General features: G+C 41.7%; 1 protein-coding gene across 1 annotated transcript in view; it reads left to right on the top strand.

Annotated features, from left to right (window-relative positions):
* Window positions 1-23,830, top strand: part of LOC136885600 (serine protease inhibitor 88Ea) — a 71,932-nt gene that overhangs the window by 36,178 nt on the left and 11,924 nt on the right. The window lies entirely within an intron of this gene.

Genomic DNA, 23,830 nt, shown 5'->3' on the forward strand with positions numbered 1-23,830 from the left:
GTGCACTGGCGAGGCCTGTCGCATTCCCCTGGGTATAAAAGATTAATAAGTGACAAATGAATTTTTTTCAAACAGTGATGCTGATATAAATATGAAGAAATCAGAAATAATATTTTGAACGCCAGCTTTGTCCAGCATAAACGCTATCTAAAGAGATCGTAGATTTAACCCCCGGAGCAGTGATGGGAAGCCTACGTTCCATCAGCGTCATGAAGAAGCTTTCTTAATCTTAACAATAACTGAAGTTTACAGTTTTCCGTCGCAAATGTTCATTCTATCAGCGTTGTTTCATTATGTCTTATTGAGACGATCCCCGTTGAACTTAAAACAGCCGCTTAAGTATTACTATTATCCGCACACTTTATGTTGGTGCATTTACACCCTAGTACTGAATCGGTCGACCTCGGCGATCTTCGAGATTCGTACTGGCAACCTTTGAAACACAAACTATGAATCGCTTACGCATCGTTGTGCGACATCTGGCGTACACTTTACGTACTAGTACTGTTGTTGTTTACACAACAAAGCCAAAGTATAGAATTCATGCTAGGAACAAGATTCGCATCCAGAAATGTTTTATAATGTTATATAATGTGTATGTGACATAGTTGTTGGCTTAAGATGATAACGGTTTAGAAACTTCGTATCGATCGATCATATTCTCGATTCAATTCAGATTTAATTTTCCTTCGGTTGGTAGCACTATCGATACCGGGTCACCTCCCTCCTTACTCCTCACCCCCGTACACAAATGCACCAACATAAAGTGTGCGGACTATACATTACCGTATTTAACAAACCAAGTCTAGCAATACAGAAAGCGGCCTTGTCATCCTTATTAAAACTAATGCCTATATACATGATTTAAATTTTCGGTATAACCTTGTCAGTTTCTTAAACCTAATATTTACGTTGTATATTTACAAAGTAAGCACCGTTGAATGAACGGTTCAGTACTAAATGTCTAATCCAGTTGGAGAATGTAAGACATGTTCCCTGTGCAATTCCCAAACAAGACCTTTAGTTCCTAGAATGTTTAATGACCACGGCGCAAGTTCTCATCTCATCCTCGACCGCTAATCAAGAAACGAGACTAAGGGGTAGACATACATACAGACTGATGAAAGTAGGCTAATTATATTTTGAGCAGTTGTTTACTTAACGTTGTTAATTTGGATATTTGAACAGTTTGAGCAGTATTTGAGCACTAATTTAATAGTGTCCTCTATTGTGTAATGGGGAAATGCACTGAAGTTGGAGATGACCTACAATTGCTTCAAAAAGGGTAGCACTATCGAGGAAGCAGAGTGTTATAGCAAAAATCGTTGTTTTGTATGAGCGAAGTAGGTATAAAATTTAACGGGTGCAATACGCACTCCTTTTGTTCAGCTTTTTAACTCATATAACAGCCTTTGTACCCACAACCATCTGATAATCTTAAACACAAGGAACATTTATGTCCTATTTAGTCTATGTGTGTCTGTACCGATATGAACGCATCAGACAGAGACGGTAAACATAAGTAATTTAATGAGTTTCAACATCAGAATCTTCGCACGTAGTTTTTGCCTTACTTTAAGGACTGTCTCCCTGTACTAGTCCTTCAGTAGGGAATTCCTTCACAGCAACCTGGACGAACCTCACTGATAAGAGTGATTGCAAACGGGACGACACCTACAATGCGGTCGTGAAGCAGATAGCGGACAGCTGGGTCCTGCTAAACGTAGTGAAAGTATACTTCCGGCTGTGAGGAGATCTCTCACACCAAAATAATCCTTACTAAACTATCCATCGTAATTGACAGATTTCTAATAGAATGCCACAAGCTCCGAAGCTTCCCAAATTAAAATTCACGACTCCCCTTATATTTTTAGTTCATCACAGAAATATCACGGAAAGTGATCTTTTACGTGATCAGTGAGGTGTTTATAGAATTTCGAAATGAGTAACGTCAATTTATCATTTTAGTGACTTGTGTACAATATTTTATTTCATACTATGGTAAATATACTTATTTTATATGTTACCGTGTAAATAATTTTTATTCGTGACGACACATATCGTCCATGTTGGAGTCATCCTGTGGCGTTTTCTTGTTTTGTTGTTCGTATCTTGCTATGGAAGATATGAGAGGTGTGTATACATGTGGTTAGGGTATAATAAAACTTATTTGAAGCAGCTAACAGTCCACTAAGCTACCAGAGTCGTAAACATGGTCCTCTGGTCCTGGATTAATGAAGGTAATATGAACTTTATGATATACGGTATGTGATATTTTGATCTAAACATTCCTCAGTATTGTGATGGCGGCACATTACTTGAGCTGGGAATATAGAGACGCTATTTTTGTGTAGATGAGTACCAAGGTCAGTCTAGAGAGGTCAAGACACGAATGTTACATATGGAGCCTCCATATTGAGTCTTTCAGTGAGCGTAAACAAAGGAAGGTGTATTCGGATTTAGAGGATTTAGGTACCAAACATTGAAATAAAAACAAACGAACAACTATTTTTCATGTAGAATTTAACTGGGCATCTATTGTCCACGTATATATGTAGAACTGTATAACCCGTAAATGATATGAACACATTCACAGCTATTTGAATAGGAAGGTAAATAGAAGCAAAATTGTAGTCGGTCTTGTTCATATCATATGTCAAAATACTTAACCTTATTGACAGATACATTGAAATCTATACGGTACCCCTCTTATATTATGAATGCATGAAATATTGAACTTCAACTACCTACTTAAAGACAGTTGTAGTAAATTACCTTAGGCATTTCCTGTTATTAAGAAAGTAGTTAGCGACACTGCGTTTCCAAAAGTTTACTTCAGCATGTCGACAAACACTGAATGCTTCTTGAGTCGAGTGCATTAAGTTATGTTTGCTGTTGTTATTCATTCATGTGGTGAATTCTTTGGATTCTCTTCACATATACAACAAGAGTGATGTTCTTAGCTACTCTTACTAGTTTATGGATAACCCACGCAGCTAAATAGTAAAAAGTGCTTGTGGTGATTATCGTTTCAAGAGGGAGTACAACTGTACAACCATCCGCTGTTAACACTAGAGGGAAAAAATGAAGGAATATGGCACTTCGAAAAATGAAAGTATCGACCAAAGAAAGACAAAAGCCCACGAAGTTTGTGAAAATGAAAATCTTCCTAGGCTTCGACTGGACTAATACCGTCGGGATCGGAAAAGAACAAGAATTGACCAAGGGAGGTCAAATAGGATACAAAAATGAATAGCCAGGCGAGTAATTGGAAGCAATGCCACGACTCAGCTAAGAGCCTCGTGGTCGCAACCCACGCTCCCAAGTTAAAGAGTCCCTGGCCCCCTTTTAATCAACCCTTATAACAGGCAGGGATACCGTAGATGTATTCTACCACCCCCACAAAATGGTACAAAGCCCACATCTGTATTATGTTTTCAACATCATTTGAAAACTGGTCATTATAATTTGTAATTATGTAAATATTGGGCTACACTTATCATTCGAATCACATGTTTCACTTTTACAGGAGTGCTACAACACTACGAACCTATTTGTGTAGGCTTTCATAATCATTACACCCTGTGGGTGGGGGTTGTATACTAACATCCACGCTATCCCCTACTTGTAAGAGGCGACTAAAAGGGGCCCAGGGTCTCTTAACTTGGAATTGTAGCTTGGCGACTATAGGGCCCTTAGCCGAGTCCTGGCCTTTTTTCATTTCGTCTACTTGTGCCAGGTTCCTTACTGTATTTTCTTTTCTAAATGACTTCTCTTGCGTAGTTAACTCGAAAAGAAAAACACGAAGAACATTATTATACTGTTGCTTCTGGTTTCCTTTTTAAAAAATCTTAGTTTGGAAGCTTTCCTAGAACAGTTTAACGACTTGGGTGGATTAGGAACACTGTTGGGATGGAATTCCACTTAAAGGTTTCTGTAAATCTATCTTCTGTTAAAACTACGATTTATCAAAATGATGAAAACCTACAACCTGTTTTCCAGTCATTGACCGGGTCAGGGATGTAATGAATGAAGCAGATATAGGCTGTTAGTACGATGGGGTCGCCACTGCCAAAGTGATTTATTAATGACTGATAGATGCTATGAAATGAGAATGGAGAGTGTTGCTGGAATAAAAGATGACAGGGAAAACCGGAGTACCCGGAGAAAAACCTGTCCCGCCTCCGCTTTGTCCAGCACAAACCTCACATGGAGTGACCGGGATTTGAACCACGGTATCCAGCGGTGAGAGGCCGACGCGCTGTCGTCTGAGCCACGGAGGCTTATCAAAATGATATCAGAAGAAAATACATAACGGAACCCAGAAATACAATAATAGTTCATATAAAAATATGATTCTTCAGGAATAATTTCATTGTATTAACTAACTAACCTCGAACAAGACGGAATCATAAGTGGCTTGCCATTTATCACGCCTGCAATTTTGCACCGTATCAGCCGAGGTCTCCATTGCTTATCACTGGAGAGCGAAACACTCTAATCCCGCCAGTTGACTTATTCTGACAATTTGATGTAATGCAGTACCCCGTTTTCCTTAAAAGTGCAAATATATTTCACATTATCACATCAGACTTGCCCACATCAAACGATCCTTAAGACTCAGTATGGCAGCCACCGCAAAGGATTGTGGTAGCGTGACAGGACCTTCCTCAGCGCCTCCTAGAAGCGCCTCTCTAGGAGGCGCTGGGCTTCCTATACAGACCTTGATGAGTATGGAACAACAGTGCTGCCATCAGGCGGAGGAAAAATTCAACAAGGTTAAGTTTGGTCTTCCTTGAGTTCCCCCTGTGGGTGGGAGCGGTAGAATAACACCCACGGTATCCCCTGCCTGTCGTAAGAGATGACTAAAAGGGGCCCCAGGGGCGCTCAACGTGGGAGCGAGGGTCGGGGACCACGGGGCCTTGAACTGATTCCTGGCATTGCTTCCACTTACTTGTGTCAGGCTCGTCACTTCCATCTATTCCATCCGACCTCCCTTGGTCAACTGTTGTTCTTTCCGCTCCGACGGTATTAGATTGCGAGGCCTAGGGAATCTTTCATTGGTCGATACCTTCATTTTTAAGTCTCGGATCCCTGATTAGTGTTAGGTAGTGGATGGTTACCTAGGTGTACTTCGTCTTAAAACAATAATCATCACCACCACGTTATTGTGAAGTGGACTTCAACCAATCAGAAGCGATTTACTATGCGTAAAGTAATTACAGTACTGGAAGAAGGCAATTACGCCATCATATGAAATAAAGACTGAAATATCGCTAGGATTGACAATAACCCGCTTTAGAGCTTTACATAAAAACTTACGTAACTGGTTGTGGGTTAGGGCAGAGGTAAGGCTTGTTATAACATCAGTACAATACATCAAAACGCGACATTTTCATTTGTACTGTGTGTCATGAGTCAAAGGAGGGTCGTTCAAGGCAAGGCAGTATACTGCTCGGGTCTCCTGCTTTTTTCTTGGGAAATAGGCAACCGAACGAAGTCGTATACCGGTTGTGTCCCATTTGCGATCACTGTAAAATTATCAGCAGCCTATCAGGGTTTTCCAACGTCCATGCTGCAGGAGGACTGCTAATTAGGGCGTACTCCACGCAACCCTGTGATACGGATTCTCCCAAACCGTTCCCTCTCTCTTCAACATTTATTGAAGTAATATTAGTCTATAGTTTTTAACATACTGTAATTATTCCAGCTGTAGACATCCATCGTTGATGTAGCTTTTGTTGTCATCTGCGTGCTTACTTACGGCATGCAGGTCATTGAGACGAAAAGAGGCAAGCCTTGTGCTTTATATTATGGATACTCTTAGAGAAATTTACGGAAAAGTCAGGGATGTATGTTGACATTGGGGTTTTTCTTTTTACTGCTAGTTTTACGTCGCACCGACAATGGGATAGGAAATGGCTAGGAGTGGGAAGGAAGCACGCAAAACCATCTTCAGAGGTGCCGACAATGTGGTTCGAACCCACTATTTCCCGAATGCAATCTGATCTTTTGGCGCTATCATTATAGAACTATAATTTCTCCAACTTATTTTAATCCAAACATTAAGTTCCGGAATCTTGTACATCTAATCCGAGCGTACAGATAAATTATCATTTTACTTAAACGCATATGTAGTTGGAACTAGGATGAGTGGTGCGGGTTTTAACGCGCTACGGCTATAGAGCCAAGCTCTGCATTCAGGAAACGCGTGGGTTCGAACCCCACCGTCGGCTGTTCTTAGAATGGTTTTGTGTGGTTTAATATTTTCACTTCCAGACAAATTGGCGAGACAGTTCCTATCCACAGGCCAGAGCTGAGTCCTCCCACCCCCTTACCCAATTTCATTCACCATAGCACATTTCATTTTCATCAGCTCATCAACTAAGGTGTCATGAAGGGCATCCGTCCGTAGAAACATGCCGTATAAATTAATCTCATCTCATCCCTGACCCGGTATCAAGAAACGAGACTAGGGGGTAGACATACATACAGATATAGCTACTCTTTACTTAACGTGTCAGTATGCATATTTGAACAGTTTGAGCAGTATTTAAGCTACTGTATAAGAAAGTGTAAGTTAACTGCTAAGTTTGAAGTGAGCTATAACTGCTTTAAAAAAAAATGGTAGCACTGTCGCAGAAGCAAAGTGTTACAGCAAAATCGTTTGTTTTGAAATTGGAATGTGTAAAATTCAACGGTTTTAATATGCCATCTTTTGACCTACTTCTTAAAACTCATTTAACCGCATTTACATCCACAACCATGTGGTAACTCAAAATAAAACATCCATTCGAGTTATATTTATTCTCTGTCAGTCCCGGCATTAACCCATCAGTCTCAAACGGTAAATATAAATAATTTAATGAGAGTCAACATACGATTCGTAAGAATCCTAGTATGCAGTTTCGCCAGTTACTTGAGGAATGTCTTCCTGTACCCGTCTTTCAGTAGGGAATTACCTCACAGCAACCTGACTGTTTGCCACTAGGAGTTCAACTGTACCCTTGAGTTCATGCTCGAGAATATAGATGAAATCATTAGCGACAACTTCAGTTACGTAAAGTATAATGATCACAGCAAACCTTGGATTTGGACAGGAAATGTCATTAGGACTACGAACAGATTCCATACATTCCAGTCATATATATGTAACGGCTCTCCGTAGCTAAATAATCACTCATCGCTGCTATTTCGGGGCGAAGCTGGCAGGAAATGGGCTCAATTCCCAGGCTAGTACACTTTTTCTCCTTCTTTCTCACTATCGTTTAGTGTGGACGTATTTTACCAACGAGTTAATTTTTATTGATAAACTTCTTTCTCAATAGTACCCAGTTCCTGTGTAATCAAGTAGTTTCTTCACCCCACCCACCCAGTGATCCTCGTTTTGATGTTTCATTTGGCGCTGGTATGCTGTTCCTGTCTTTGGCCTCAGCCATTATTTAACTGTTCTTTTAACAATATCTGCCCGTGTGCTCACCTCTTCACACATCATTCTCACTCCGCTGTTTGCAGTACAGCTTGGCAATCCCGCGGCCGGCAAACAGTGTCAATGCGTGTCAACACTCTTGAGCAATCTCTTACTTTGCACCTATGGTGAACTATAATGGTCGATGAGCCATGCCAGGCCTGTGTGGATTTCTATCGTGAGAGATGGATACACTGAGATAGGGTAACATGTTAAAAAATGTCGGATTATAAAGTACACCAACAACAGTCCTTAAGTCGTATAATAATTAGTTGTTTGTGACTAAGAAACATATAGAAGGCTCTTTTATCAAAGAGGCCTCATCTCATCACACTCTAGTGAGCTGATTATAATTCGTGGTAGTTCCATAGGCTCTGAGTCGGCTTCCCCCTTTCTATGCTCTAAATCCTTCAGTCGTCGACTCCAAACTCCATCCAGTTGTTTTTCGGAAACGATTCGTTTGATGAAAATAAAGAAATCTTTATCAATTTGACATGGACTCGTAGACGGCATTGTTCACTTTATCGTATGCCTGTTACAGTATTTTCTTAATCTTATCCGCATTTTCTTCATCCTTGGATTTAGACTTTTTCCGCATTAAACTTCTTTGATATATCACACTGAGATCTTCCTTTATTACAGAAAACCGTTCTTCATTTTTACCTAAGATACACTGAGTGGCCAAAAGTCACGGGGAGGGGTGTCCCATTACAAAATGCGCCGTGTGTGAACACTAAACGTTGCGGCTAGATGAACAGTCTGTCACAGACACTAGTGTCGAGAAGATGGCAACACGTCGCGAGTAAACCAACTTTGAGTCACACAAGAGAGAGATTCGGTTTAATCGGCCGTCTAGTAGGCCTATAGTGGAAATGAACAGCAGACAGCGAAATAACGTCAAATAAAAATGCCTGCACACGGTAGCTTACGGCCATATGATTATTATCATCATCATCATCATCATCATCATCATCTGAAATTAGCAGCCATTGATGGATGACCATGACCGAGAGACATATTTATGATCACTTTATGTGTGTTTTTTTCTGTTTCGTATACTCGCCATGACGATGCATTGATTTGTCTCTAGCTCACTGAGAATCAAACACTCCAATAATAGTAAAGTTCATGTAGGAGAGCACAGCAATTTGCAAAACTTCACTGTTCACAGTTTTCTGCTCTTCTGAAAGTGGCTATACCGTGTTGTTGAATTATGATCAAAATTCATGGTCGTTGGTCGGGCAAAGAACTGATCTTCTTAAATAGGGTGTAAATTCGTGGGTCTTGCAAGAAAATCATTCTTTGCTGGATACAAGTTGTCCGAAATAAGGGTGGTCATCTGGAGAAATTTCACTGTATATGACATTTCTCATGGAACCTCCGTGTCTCAGGCGGCAGCGCACCTGCCTTTCACCGATGGGTTCCGTGGTTCCAATCCCGGTCACTCCATGCGAGATTTGTGTTGGGAAAAGCGGAGGCGGGGCAGGTTTTTCTCCCGGTACTCCAGTTTTTCCTGTTTTATTTAATTCCAGCAACACTCTCCACTATCATTTAATTTCATCTGTCAGTTATTAATCATTGCCCCAGGGGAGAGCGACAGACCTCGGCAGCCAGCACAGTTCCTATCCTCGCCGCAAGATGGGGCTTCATTCATTCCATTTCTGACCCGGTCGAATGACTGGAAACAGGCTGTGGATTTTCATGACATTTCTCATGATTTGCCCAAGATACGTCATTTTACATTTCTTGACTATGTTCTCGATACTTGTGCGTTCGACTCAGGACTTCTTCTGAAAATCCACATTTCAAATGCTTGTTTGGTGATAAAATAAATTGGCCTCCATTTGGGGTACGCGGGGTCGTAGCTTTTGTTTGCAGTGAGCAGTTTGAGTATACACATTTTGAATAAAATCTTGGTTTGATTTAATGTTTTTCTCTGCCAATATACAGAGTCATCTTCCTGAACTGTTCATTTTAAAATATGAGTCAGTTTGTACACCCCCCACCCCGGCCTCCTTCCTTTGCCCACCCACTATCGGTGTGGGCGGTAGAATAACACCCACGCTATCCTCTGCCTGTCGTAAGAGGCGACTAAAAGGGGACCCAGGGTCTCTCAACTTGGGAGTGTGGGTTGGCGACCACGGCGCCCTCAGCTGAGTCCTGGTATTGCTTCCACTTACTTGTGTCAGGCTTCTCACTTTCATCGATCCTATCCGACCTCCCTTGGTCAACTCTTGTTCTTTTCCGACCCCGACGCTATTATGTTTCTTTCATTTTTAGGCCCTGCGTGGTCCTTGTCTTCCTTTGACCGATATCTTCATTTTTTCGAAGTGTCGGATCCCTTCCATTTTTTCCCTCTGATTAGTGTTATATAGAGGATGGTTGCCCAGTTGCACTTCCTCTTAAAACAATAATCACCACCACCACGTTCCTTTGCTCAGCGACGATATAAATGTAGAATGCATTCTTGTTATTAATTGTTATTATTTGGGGAATAGGGTCGGGTAGCGGCTTAGCTGCTTGCCTGTCATCTCGACGACCGTCGTGTGATTTCTGGTGTTGCTGGGGTGGGATTTTCAGTTGAAAGTACTGCGCGCAGGGACCCCGAGCAAGAGGGATAAGCTGCAGATGACGACGATGATAATAATAATAATAATAATAATAATAATAATAATAATAATAATAATAATTACTGTAGTTACTTGAATAGGCCTTATAGAATGCAAAACTGCTGAATGCTGTTGTTGTTGTTATTATTATTATTATTATTATTATTATTATTATTATTAATGATATTTGGCATCCAGCAACAATCATTCGTTATTTACTTGTATACTAGCAATATACTCATACTTCGGAGTAAAATCATTGAATTTTGGGGGTACGCCAACCAAAAAAGTTTCAATACCACTGTTTGAAACCGTATAAACCTTGGTAGCAAAACAGTCGATGCTCTCGGGTATGCAGTCTAAGAATACTGTCAGGAAGGAGGCAATCTCCACACCACCGAACAGCTATTCATTGTGTCCAGACGTCACCTCTTAAGGAGTTGCTTTTTTTTTTACTCATTCAGTTATGGACATTGATCAGAAATCCAAAACACATGCACATCCCATTATCCCCATATTTGTGTTGTTGAGGGATTCTCCAACCTGCTGGCCTTGTGTACGGCAAGAAACTGGAGATACGTCATCAGCTTTCTCCCCGCTGTTGTCACTTGGGAAAGCCCTAACCGCCTTCATTCATCTGGAGTAATAACCGGATATTGCACAGTGCGCTCTGCCCATACAACCAAGGACAAACTAAACAATATGTTCTGTGTTTCTATAAATGAAATTATAGTTACATTATTTGATTAGTACCTCATCTCCTGTTACTGGTAAATTCTGGGTTTGGTGCACTTGGTTATTTTGGTACTTGTGTGTAACTAGATTATACACTCGGAAAAGAGTGAAGAGAGAATGCCATTCTATTAGCCTCGACAAAAACGTTTCTCAAATCCGCAGAATTGCATCAAAACATTCTGTTGCGCTACTTGCAAGGTCGACCGCTTGAAATGTTACTCGAATTACAGTAGCAAGGATGTCAGTCGCTCCACCCTTCGAATTCTCAGAAAGGCCACGCTATCTCAGAGTTATAACGCGTCTACTGTGTACAATACGAACGGTATATACAAAGAAACAAAGGTGGCAAAATTCCCTTTGCAAAAATCAAATAAACATAAATATGTCTCCCGGTCATGGCCTTCCACAAGGACCGCTAATTTCAGATGACAACCAGCCTGCGCGGTTGCTAGGGGTTACACTTCCGTCACAACATTTTGTTACATGACACTATATCGTTACACACGTTTTTGGGATGATCCCCAGCTGTAAGACATATTTAGATGAAAGGAGCAAAAACACAACATCGGTTACATGACTGAACCCCCTCGCTGTTCGTTCCATCCTTCGTCCACTGTCGATCAGCAACAGTTTCTCTCTCAAGAGACACCACCCTCACGTGCCTTCTCGCTGCAGTGTCACAATTCGAATGCGGTCACTACTAGAAATTAGTACTCTCGCCATGTCCTACACGCGCCAGTGACTTTACAAGTGATGGTGTTAAACTGGCCGGCATGAGAAATGCCTCCCATTGGACAAATATCTAATCTAATCTAATCTGGATTTAGCGTAATAATGTGTTTAGCAATACCTGCAGTCCTGCATGCGGGAGATAGTGGGTTCGAATCCCACTGTCGGCAGCCCTGAAGATGGTTTCCCATTTTAACACCAGGCTGTACCTCAAGGCCACGGCTGCTTCCTTCCCACTCCTAGCCCTTTCCTATCCCATCATCGCCATAAGACCTGTCTGTGTCGGTGCGACGTAAATCCACTAGAAAAAAATTCTGTAGTTCACATTGTAAACATGTTTGAGGTACCATGACATTTACAATGATAAATCCGATTATGCAAAACTTTTTTGAGCACCGTATGATAAAAAAAAGATGTGTAAAATACAGGCTACGATCTTCTACTGTCAAGTGTTTTCAATGGGGAATATTAACGCAGATTATTATAGTGTTCATAACCGTCCTATATCTCCGCAAATATGAGTTATAATACCTGTACTCACTGTAGAATATACAGTTTTCATAATTTTACTCTCCACACATTTTACCGTATGAGATGTGGTAACATGCATTAACCCTTGGAGGACAGACTGACAAAGACCTACGACGATAAAGACTAGCTGGCGATAATCAGTCGATGGAATGAACATGAAACATATTTTAGAATAATTCTCGCATTCGAAATATAATTATTTCATTTACTGTGAAAAACGATAGCTAGTTTTTTAATATTTTGGGGAAAATCACATCGGAATCTTAATTACAATTTTTCTTATATATTTATGAAATAACGACTTCAAAATATGCCTTAGTATTTTTCATCTGACCACCTGCAAATTCTTAAAGGTAGCTGATGCTAAGATTGAGTTCATCATCAGCGAGCATACGTAACTTGAAAATACCAATAACTGTAGTTACTTGAATAGGCCTATACATAATAGAACGCAAAACTGCTGAATCGTGTTTTGATGATCATGATGATTGTTATTTAAAGGGACCTAACATCGAGGTCATCGGCCTCTAATGGTACGAAATGAGACGAAATGGAATGACAAATTAAAAGTCTAAAATTCTCCACTGACCAGAATTCAAAGCGTGAGAACGAAGAATGAATGGATGGACATGAATTTAAAACAATCAGTGGATGCGACCCGCAATGCTTTACATTCACACAAACTGACGTAAAAGAATAGTATTACTGACCAAGGGACTGCTGCTATAGCATAACACTAAATCGATGATGCTTGCAGTCTAAAGGGGGTCCAAAATCCAAGTTATCGGCCCCTCATAACGGTACTGATCGCTAGGAAAGTAGAACCATGGTATTTGTCATGTTGCGGTACTAATCAAAAGTAGCAGAGACTCGCGGTATTCCACACATTATTGTACTACTCAGAGGTTATGAAATTCGACATATAATACAGACCTACGTTTTTCTCACTTTGCGGCGCCATTTACAGGCAACGCAAACCTATGGTGTTCATCACATAAGAGTACTAACCGCAGGGACCTTCCACTATCCCGTGGTACTAATCATAGGCAAGGCAGAACCATGGCAGCTATCATCCCATGGTCCTGCTCATATGGTGGTACTAATCACAGGTACTGCAAAAGCCGACCGCACGGTGCTCCTGTGTGCTACTAATCACAAACCTATTTGGTACCTAATATAGTGGTACTATGCGCAAGTAAAAGCGACCCATGATTTCTCCGCGTGGTGGTACTAATCACAAGTAGTTTCGTGATTCCAAGACAATCGTCCCTTGGTCGCCCCCGTTAGTTGCCTCGTACCACAGGCAGAGGATACCGTGGGTGTATTCTTCGTCGGCGTCCCCCACCCGCAGAGGGTTGTGTGTTTGGTCCGCGAGAGGTATTTTATTTCCCTCAAGTCCGTCGGCAAGCCGGTTAGGACCCCCCTGTCCGCCACCTGGGAGTATCACCTCTCTCCCTGCTACGCCAGCGTAGCAGATTCGTGGGAATCGTGTTTTAAGACGGAAATGCCGAAAAAGAGTGTGGATAGATAAAGTGTACGGCAAACCAGGTAATTGCTAAATAAATATATTATACGTAAATAAGACACGTCGGAATTTATAATTTTACTAAAAGAGCGGGAAAGAAGGCGATATTCCTGATAAAGACGTTGTTTACTCTCACTTTCTCTGTAGCTGATCATAGCATGAGCATGGAACTTACACGCGATAAATGTTGTGTTATATGCTTCAGAAGGCCAAGAGCTAGGCCTGCCGGAGAAAGTCTCTTGACCCACATCTATTCATGCATTGAGAAAGGTAGGACTTACTCATTCACTTTCCACTTATAGCTTTCTTTTGTGTAGGTGCCACTTCAGGGAAACTTCGGATCATTCATCCAGGATTTTGTAATCAGGATACGAAACTCTCCATTTTTCTATTTACTTACGTGTATCTGGCATAAACTTTTGACATCAATATGTCTTATGGCTGGCGGTGATCTGAAACGTTGATGGATGGCCATGACCGGGAGACATATTTATGATTTGCTTTTCGCAAAGGGAAAAGTGATTTCTTTTTTAATACTTGGGCGTCGATTTCTGTGAGAGGTATTTTTCTCGTGTTTACCTGCTAGAATGTTCCTAATTTCATATCCTATGGCATGATTTTTAACGGCAACTTGCTTGCTCAAAAGCGACACATGCCGAACTATAATCAGTAGCGCATGCGCGGTCAAAGTTACCATAAACCATTGGTATAGCCTATATAATTTCCGAATCTGAAATATAAGCCTATTTATAATTTACATTTTCGATGATCTGTTTGTATATTTTAAACATTGTTTGGGCAAGTGATTATTGTCTGTTAGAATAACATAGTAATAGTAGTTTTGCAATTGGTTATGTAATATTAATAATAAAAGATAAATGTTTGAGCCTTTTAATCTCTTGGTAGATGATAGTTCTCTAAAAAAAGTTGCGACTAATGTAGGATAATGTAATATTATAAATAAAAAGTTATATTACACATTCGTGTTGTTTCATTCTTATAAAAGGTATGATGCTTTCACGTTTTGTAAAACTGGTACCAGTGGTGTAGTGGTTACTATATTAGCTGATACCCCCGGAAGCCCGGGTTTGATTCCCGGCTCTGCCACGATATTTGAAAAGTGGTACAAAGGCTGGAACGAGGTCCACTCTGCCTCGGAAGGTCAACTGAGTAGAGGGGGTTTTCGGTTCCTACCACATCCTTCCCAGTTGTATCCTCCGACACAAAGTCTCACGCTCCAGGACACTGCCCTTGAGGAGGTAGAAGTGGGATCGCTCGCTGAGACCGAGGGTAAAATCTACCCTGGCGGGTAAACGGATTAAGAAAAAAGAAAACTGGTACCAACCCTGAGAGGCGAAAACATGTAGGGTTTAGTAAAACCATCACACATCACTCGTACATTTTCTCTGCTACCCGTAAAAAGAATAGAATCGTGGATATGTTTTTGGGGGAGAGAGAGTGTCCATATCAAAAATACAATACTGATGGAATGAAACAGACATTTATTTACACATAAATATACAGACATAGGTTTGAGGACAGTAGTTCTACTCAATACTGGATGGTGATAGGAAAGGGAAGAAATTTACTGTAGGGTTGTTGTTGCGTGGCGACTGAACGCATCATCGGTGCACTTAGTGGAAGTGGTGGTGTTTAATTCGAGGGCGAACGTATTGCGCATGACTAGCGATGACCACAAAGTACCATATGTTCTCACGAACAACTTCAAACATGTTAGCAACTTTAGGGTTGTACGCCATGTAACAACTAAGAGCTTGCGTTCTTATAGCAACGTATAGATGACGCTACTGATGAACACTGGTTCCATGGTTTCAGTGGTGTCGGGAAGTTGATGACGCCTGGCCAGAGAGAAGGTGGCCCTCCCCACCCCTTCAGGGTGGGAATGAAAACTTGCTCAGACAGACAGACAGACAGACAGACTGCCAGCTCAAAAGAACATATCCCTGTGCCCGGCTGAGTGGCTCAGCCAGTTGAGGCGCTGACGTTGGCAGGTTCGATCCTGCCTCAGTGCAATGGTATTTTAAAGTGCTCAAATACGTCAGCATCGTGTCAGTATATTTACTGGCACGTAAAAGAAGTCCTGCGGGACTAAATTCCGGCACCTATGCGTCTCCGAAAACCGTAAAAGTAGTTAGAGGAACGTAAAGCCGGTAACTTCATTATTACATATCCATGTGACAACTCGGTAAAACGACTTTTTTTATTTTAATTTGCTTTACGTCGCGTCGACACAAGTAGGTCTTATGGCAACGATGGGATAGTGGGAAGGAATCGGCCGTGGCCTAAGTTAAGGTACAGCCCCAACATTTGCCTGGTGTGAAAATGGGAAACCACGCAAAACCATCTTGAGGGCTGCCAACAGTCGGGTTCGAACCCACTATCTCCCCGAGGGAAGCTCACCGCTGCGCGCCCCTAATCACACGACCGACTCGCCCGAGAAAAGCGACTTTTGGGGCACGCTGTATTTTACACTTGCCCCAGAAAGGAAGAGGATAACATGATTTTGAAATAGGAAGTGGTGATAAATTACCGCGGTCTGACCTTTTATTTTAGTTCTGGAAGTTAGTATATGCAGCGTTTGTTTTGAACCTCATACGGGCGCCCTCTACGAGTTACTTTTTACGATTTTATTTTCGTCAGGCTTCGTGAAAGTTTCGACTGTGGCAATAGCCAGGCCAAGTTCACATATAGAAATAACTTTCGTTTAATTCACCTGCATACACAGTTTCAGCTTTCTGCCCTCCCTATCTGGCATGCAGCTGTATTTAGCAGTGAAACGCATATTGGATTGTTGTATGTTGTCAGCGGATAAGGACCAGCTAAAAGGACTACAGGGAAGAGTACACAGCTGCAAGCACCCGAGCGACGATGGTGGTGGTGATTATTGTTTTAAGAGGAAGTACCACTGGGCAACCCTCCTCTATATAACACTAATCAGAGGGGAAAATGGAAGGGATCCGATACTTCGAAAAATCAAGGTATCGGCCAAAGAAAGGGCGTGAAAATGAAAGACTCCCTAGGCGTCGAGTGCTCTCAGGGTCGGAAAAGAACGAGAGTTGACCAAAGGAGGTCGGATAGGATAGATGAAAGTGAGGAGGCTGGCACAAGTAAGTGGAAGCAATGCGAGGACTCTCCAACCAACGCTTCTGAGTTAATGTCATTTTGCTTTACGTCCCGCTAACTACTTCTACGGTTTTCGGAGGCACGAATTGCCGGAATTTAGTCCCACGGGAGTTCATTTACGTGCTAGTAAATCTACCGACACGATGCTGACGTATTTGAGCACCTTCAAATACTCCCGGACTGAGCCAGCCAAGTTGGGGTCAGAAGGCCAGCGCCTCAACCGGCTGAGCCACTCGGCTCGGCACTCCTGAGTTTAGCGCCCCTGGAGCCTCTTACGACAGGCAGAGGATACCGTGTTATTCTACTGCCCCATCCACAGGGCAATATTTATATTCACGAAATAATTAGCGGTTCTGCGTGCAGAATTATTATAACTTATATGTAAATTAAACGGTTCAGAGTACAATTTTAAGCTGAAAGTAAGTCCGTTCGTCGTGTGTAAATTGCAACACAGCACCGAGTCCCATTGTTTTACTGTACAACCTCTAGATAAGCAGCAATACTTAACAAAGGTAAATTATCTAGTAACTTTTTATTTTATCAGTTTTAAATTGGTTAAGCTGAAGTTAGTCTGCACACTGCGACCTTCCTGCGACTCAGCGTCATCTACTATAGAAATGTCATAGTTTTACAAACCTTACCAGAATTTAGTACGTATATACTGGGGCGCCCATACCCGGGGGCCCCCCTCTAGCTCTCCGGGAAAGGCAAACATCTAGTGTAGTCACGGGTTTTCCTTTCAAGAAAATGATTTAAACGTCAGTATTATGTAAAAGCGGTAGTACCGTCCACCACCAACAGGCAGGGGATACCGTGGGTTATTCTAATGCAGAATACAAATCGCCATTTATCTTCCAAAATATTAAAATTACTACGTACCCCCATGTCCGAGCCCCCTCTAGAAACTGTCATATGGGCGCCCATGTATAGTAAACCATCTAAGGATCAAAATTTTGCACGAAGATGCTGCTGCCACGTGGAATGCACTTCCACTTCCAAAGAAGATACCATTTAACCTTCGTATAACAGTTTTTTTTTGGGGGGGGGGGGCTAAGCCACTCGTAGTTAAGGCCGGTATTACACCACCAAACAACTTGGATAACAATTCTGGTCAAATAATTTGATCAATGTTTGAAGCCATGTGGTAATCAAAGATATGCTATTCACTAGATCGCATATCTTGAACAGCCTCTTCAATCTTCTTTCCGAGAAGGCTGTATTATCAAAAATGGATTCTAAGCAGACTCCCACTCTAATTGCAAGTGCAGTACTAATTACAGGACTATTATTAAGAAAAGCGAAGAAAGACAGAAGAAAAGCCGGAAATTTTGGATGAGGCCATGGGTTTCATGGAGAAGTTCAATGGGAATTGTGAATAGAATAATGAGTGAATTGAAAAGTGATAATACGGAATCATACCGGATGTACTTAAGAATGGATATAGACACATTTCGTTATTTAGTTTAGAAAGTTGTTCCATTAGTTGTGAAACAAACTCCCATTTGAGAAATACTATAAGTACAGAAGAGCGGCTGGCAGTAACTCTTCGTTTTCTTGTCACTGAAGCACGTCCAAATATATGTACTAGATATTACATGTATTGCGGGAATTACGATTGAGGATTCGAGAAAAATAAACTTTGTCAGGACCCAAGAATACTTGGCTGAAAAGATGAAGGTAATTCCTGAAATTACTGCATTCTTATTGTCTACTTATTTTATATACATAGATGTGTAGAGAGTATCATTGGTTACAATTGCAAACATGAAAGTGAATATATTTGGATATTTGCAAGTATGACTCGAAAAGAAATGTTATTTGGACGTTTGTAATTATAACACTACGCATCACTACGCATAGAAATGGTATAATACAACTTTTATGTCCAACTTGGGATCGGAATAAATGCATACCGATTGTAACACACGTAGGTCTGTGCAGCGAGCAACATGTTGAAATGCCGAAACAGCGTAGTGGTTAGCGTGCGAGGTGCTGTATTTAATACCTCATTTTTCTTTCTTTCTTTAATTCCTCTCCTGGCTCCATCCACAGTTTCAAACCACTGTCACATTAAAATTGCTCTCATCCGAAAAAATCACTCTCGGATGTCCAGTGTTGTTAGAGATCGACAAACCTTTCTCTTTCTTCAACATGCTTTTGTGTTATGTGGGCTTTCTTTGCAGGTTTTTTTTTTTTCTTCGGGTTGAGTTCAGGAAGGCGTCCTAGCACTGTTTGATGGGAAGTTGAGGTCCCAAACTCCTGCTCATCTGCCTTGAATCCAGTTTTCTGTCTTGCTTTGCCATCATTTTCATTGCTCTGCACAATCTGGGACTGGATATTTTCTTCCGACCACATTTGTACCTCAAACTTGACTTTGCAGTTTCAGATTGTTTCTTCAATATATTTCCCACAGTTTTGCGGTCAAGTGATAATTTCCTAGCAACTTCCCTATTCGAGAATCCTTCTGTTTTGAGTCACAAAACCATCCCTTGCTTCCTTGGAGAAAGGTCATTTCTCTTTCCCATAACCTGTGAAACCAAATATTTGTATGAATAACGATGGCATTGTTATTTATGCTTTAAATAGCACAATAGGTAAATATATAAACTGACTGGATATTTACGGAATCAGGTTTTCACACAATTCTTCATAAAATGCACACAATTCAACTTAACAAACAACAGCTGGCAGAAAATTGGAGGGAAGACAAACTAGAGACAACTGCTGGAGTGAAATGAAATTTTCAAGTATGTAAGTGCCATCTAGTATCAATTTTTGTAACTAACTGATGTATATTTGATTTCAAAAATCTTGTCGAGTCAATGACCCATCGAGTTCAAGCACTTGTGAGGTGGACACAAAATATTAATGCAAGCTGATTTTAATGCAATATGTTCTGTACAACTTAATTTAACTTTTAAACAAACAAACAAAAAAAAAAAAAAACGTTCAGCAAACCGATGAAATACAGCCTCTTTGTTGTTTTGACATGCATTAAGTAAAATTTGTACATGGGGATATTATTTTGGACCGAAGGGGTTCATCAGTCCGCCTCTGTGGTGTAGTGGTTAGTGTGATTAGCCCGGGTTCGATTCCCACCTCAGCCATCCTGGAAGTGGTTTTCCATGGTTTCCCACTTCTCCTCCAGGCAAATGCCGGGATGGTACCTAACTTAAGGCCACGGTGACTTCCTTCCCTCTTCCTTGTCTATCCCTTCTAATCTTCCCATCCCCCACAAGGAGCGTGTTCAGCATAGAAGGCGAGGCCGCCTGGGCGAGTTACTGGTCATTTTCCCCAGTTGTATCATCCGACCCAGAGTCTGAAGCTCCAGGAAACTGCCCTTGAGGTGGGATCCCTCGCTGAGTCCGAGGGAAAAACCAACCCTGGAGGGTAAACAGATTAAGAAGAAGAAGAAGAAGAAGAAGAAGAAGAAGAAGAAGAAGAAGAAGAAGGGGTTCTTCAACCCGCCGTCGTATTGAATCCTGGATGGGCAACACCGCCTACGTAGACGTCACGTCGCTGGTTGCCCTCAGAGCCAGCCCATATTCCTTTTGCTTCCACGACGGACATGAGGTGTGAACTTGTTGATCTCTCTCCCTGCTTCAATAGGAGATGTTTGTAGCTGACGTAATCCTTCCGTCTTTACTTAATAATTCCACTCTTGTTTGTGGTCTCTCTCGACACGCTTGGTGTTTTGTCATCCAGACAGGAGATGTGCAGGAATGTATGACAAACGTTAGTTGTCTTATGGCTAGGGGTCATCCGAAAATGTGTGTAACGTACGTCGACGAAACACCATAGCAACCGTGCAGGCAGTGATGTCAAGTCTGTCTGAAATTAGCAGCCGTTCATATATGGCCATGACCGGCAGACATATTTATGATTTTAACTAAGGGAATATTGTTGTCCATTAAGACATGCCTTATAGAACATATTGTCGAATACGTGTTAGTTCATTACCGGTAAGTTTACTTCTCTCATATCCTCCCAAACTGTTTGCACTTAATGTATGCTTTATTCGGAAAAACGCAGAGAACGATACGGCCTATACAGGGTGCGAAATCAGAAAGGAATGGTTCGGGGAGGGGGAAGGTACATAGGACTTAACTACTAGTCTTTATTTCAGGTAGTATTCTGCGGAGGGTATACATTTTCCCTGTAATTTAATTACCCCCTCCCCCAGAAAAATTTAAATTGTAGATCTTTTTGTTTGAATTTTGTTGTTATAAGGAGAATAATAAACATTAGAACGTTATTCGAATCAGGTGAGAAGGCCAGACGAGGCGCGATTTGTCCTGATTTACTGCTTTATTAGTGGAACCTTCCTCTGTGATGGCTCAGTGTTGACTGAACAAATTTGTCGGTTTGTATACTGTTTAAGTGAACCTTTCGCAAACACGTCCTCTCCAAGAAGTACAGGAGTGGTGTAAGCTCGAGCTACTTAGAGCAATGAGCTTCAAGTAATTTATATTTCTGCCCGGGTTTCCGGTGAACTTGTCAGAGTGCAACATGAACAATAGGCTGCAGGTCCGGTTACTACTGCTGCGTTGTTTTATCGCTCAAGGTCGGGCAGCCATTTGAATTATTACTGATGTTTTTATGAAAATATGCACAGTAAAAATAATTAGTTTCAGTACTAAATTATATGTGTTCTACATTTTCCTCATTATTTTATAATGAAAGATTCCCCCCTCGGGCAATTTTAGTGGGGGTGGGGACCTTTGAGATGAAATAGTCGGCGGAGGGAAAATCCCTCCCTTCCCCCTCCCCGCGATTTTGCACCCTGGGACTATATCTTCTCTTGCCAAGTTGTGTGTTTGGCTACCAAATTACTCGAGGCGTAGGTATGATTTGAAGTAACGTTCTGTCAATATTTGGTAAGCCTATCATCCGATACCGTTGGTGGAAAACAAACGAATAAGCTTGTGGATGTTTTAAAAGTAGGAAAGACCATAACATACAGGTAAAGTTGGAATTCAAGAAGACAAATTGGGGTAAATATTCCTTTGTAGGGAGAGGGAGTAGGGATTGGAATAATTTATCAAGGCAGACGCTTGGTTCTGCCCTAAATGTAGATCAATGTTGGTTGGTTGGTGAAAAAAAATCTCCATCAGCATGTTGGCTGGCAGGTGGTATACAGTAGACTGCGTGTCAGAAGCCTCTCTACAGTGCTCATATGGAGTGAAGGCATCTGACGGACCTGCTGTTGGAGTGGACTAGGCTGTGTGCCGCCTCTCCCTACACATCCATGCGCAGCAGCAGGCCTGCCCAAAATGTGCACTAACACATCAAAGGTGTTTGATGGGCTGCCGACGGTGGGATTTGAACCCACTATGTCCCTAACCGCACGGTGTATTGAGGACATCCAGAACGAGGTGTGTGTTACGGTACGCGCCTCTTGGGGTGTGCCTTGTACTCCATGACGTCACGCTAATGAGGGTCCCGCATCACAGCGGGGATCCCCAACACGCCTTTGGCACTAGTCCTTGAGCTGCTGAATCGCTTATTTAGTATATCGCAGGAAGTGGTGGTGATTATTGTTTCAAGAGGAAGTACAACTAGGCAACCATATCCTCTATATAACACTAATCAGAGAGAAAACGAAGAATGAAGGTTTGGGCTAAGAAATGAAAGGGCCATGAACGGCGTGGAAACGAAAGACTCCCTAGGCCTCGGAAGCCGGGGTCGGGCATGGCACAAGTTAGTGGAAGCAATTTCTGGATTCATCTAGGGGGAGTGTGGTCGCCTCTTACGACAGGTAATAAACCGACACTTACATTATTCCCTTTATGTGTGCTGGAAACTAGAAGGAAATGTATCGTACTCTTTTCTAGACGGAAATCTTTACGGTAACGCAATTTTATCCCCCGCCCTGTGGTTGGAGGATGAAATCACTATCGCGTGTTTCTGTGATTGTTCGTACTGTGGCGAGTTGTCTGAACATGAAGAAGGGAAGTGTTGACACAAAGAAAAACCCATTCCCCCGAGCAGAAGAATTAATCAGATGCGGTGAAAATCCCCGACCCGGTGGGAAATCGAACCCGCGATTGTCTGAACCGAAGGTCTCAAGGACTCGGGCAATAATAATACTATATCACGTATACTAAATAATAAACAAGGTGCCTCACGTAACAGCTGTCATGTGCCTTTTCTCTGCTGTTTTGGAAGATATCTCAAAGTTCGTTTTTGTAATGTGTAGGCAGAGTCGGCCCAAACAACGACTGTTTATCCTGTACGTGTGTGACCAGTCGATAGAGGATATTTATTGACGGTGACAGCAGAACAGCACGGCGCACTGTTCCTGAACGGAATATCCTACTAGACTAATTTGAGGCTGCTCTATCGAAATTACACTTTAAATAACATTTAGTTTGCAGTGAAAACATAAATAACGGTTTACATTGACACTGGGCGCGCAGCTATCAACTTGCATCCGCGAGTTAGTGGGTTCGAACCCCACTGTCTGCAGCCCTGTCTGTACCTTAAGACCACGGCCGCTTCCTTCCCACTCCTAGGCCTTACCTATCTCATCTTCGCCATAAGACCTATCTGTGTCGGTGTGGCGTAAAGCAAATTGTATAATTAAAAAAAAACAAGCTAAATTGAAAATATCTTCCGTAACGCCAGAAAAAAAAGGCAGCTGACGACTCCCAGGTGAGACACCCGCTATGTATTTACTGTATAAAAATCCAGCAAGATGAAATTTTCATGAGAGCTGAAATTACGAGGTCTAGGACATTGATTACTTTATCGTGTTTATTTTCCATTTTAAACGACTTATAACTTGTATTGTGCCAAAATGTGAACAGTAGAAACCTTCGAACATACAAATATGCTCGAAGGTAGAAACGAGAGACAAGTGACTATCGAAATTGTCACTGCCTCCTGGGTGACTGCCCTAAATGCAGAGCAGTATTGATTGATTGATTGATTGAATTTCTTCCGAGGAGAATAAGAGCGAGAAGTAATAAAAAAGAAACATTTTCCTTTGCGAAGAGCTAATGTGTAAATAAATCAAACTCAAAGATTGGTAACGAACGATGTATTTGCATCATTTCACAGAGCATCTTCGGCGACCAAGGCCTACGG

The sequence above is a fragment of the Anabrus simplex genome, chromosome 14, assembly GCF_040414725.1.
Source record: "Anabrus simplex isolate iqAnaSimp1 chromosome 14, ASM4041472v1, whole genome shotgun sequence".
Taxonomy (NCBI): Eukaryota; Metazoa; Arthropoda; class Insecta; order Orthoptera; family Tettigoniidae; genus Anabrus; species Anabrus simplex.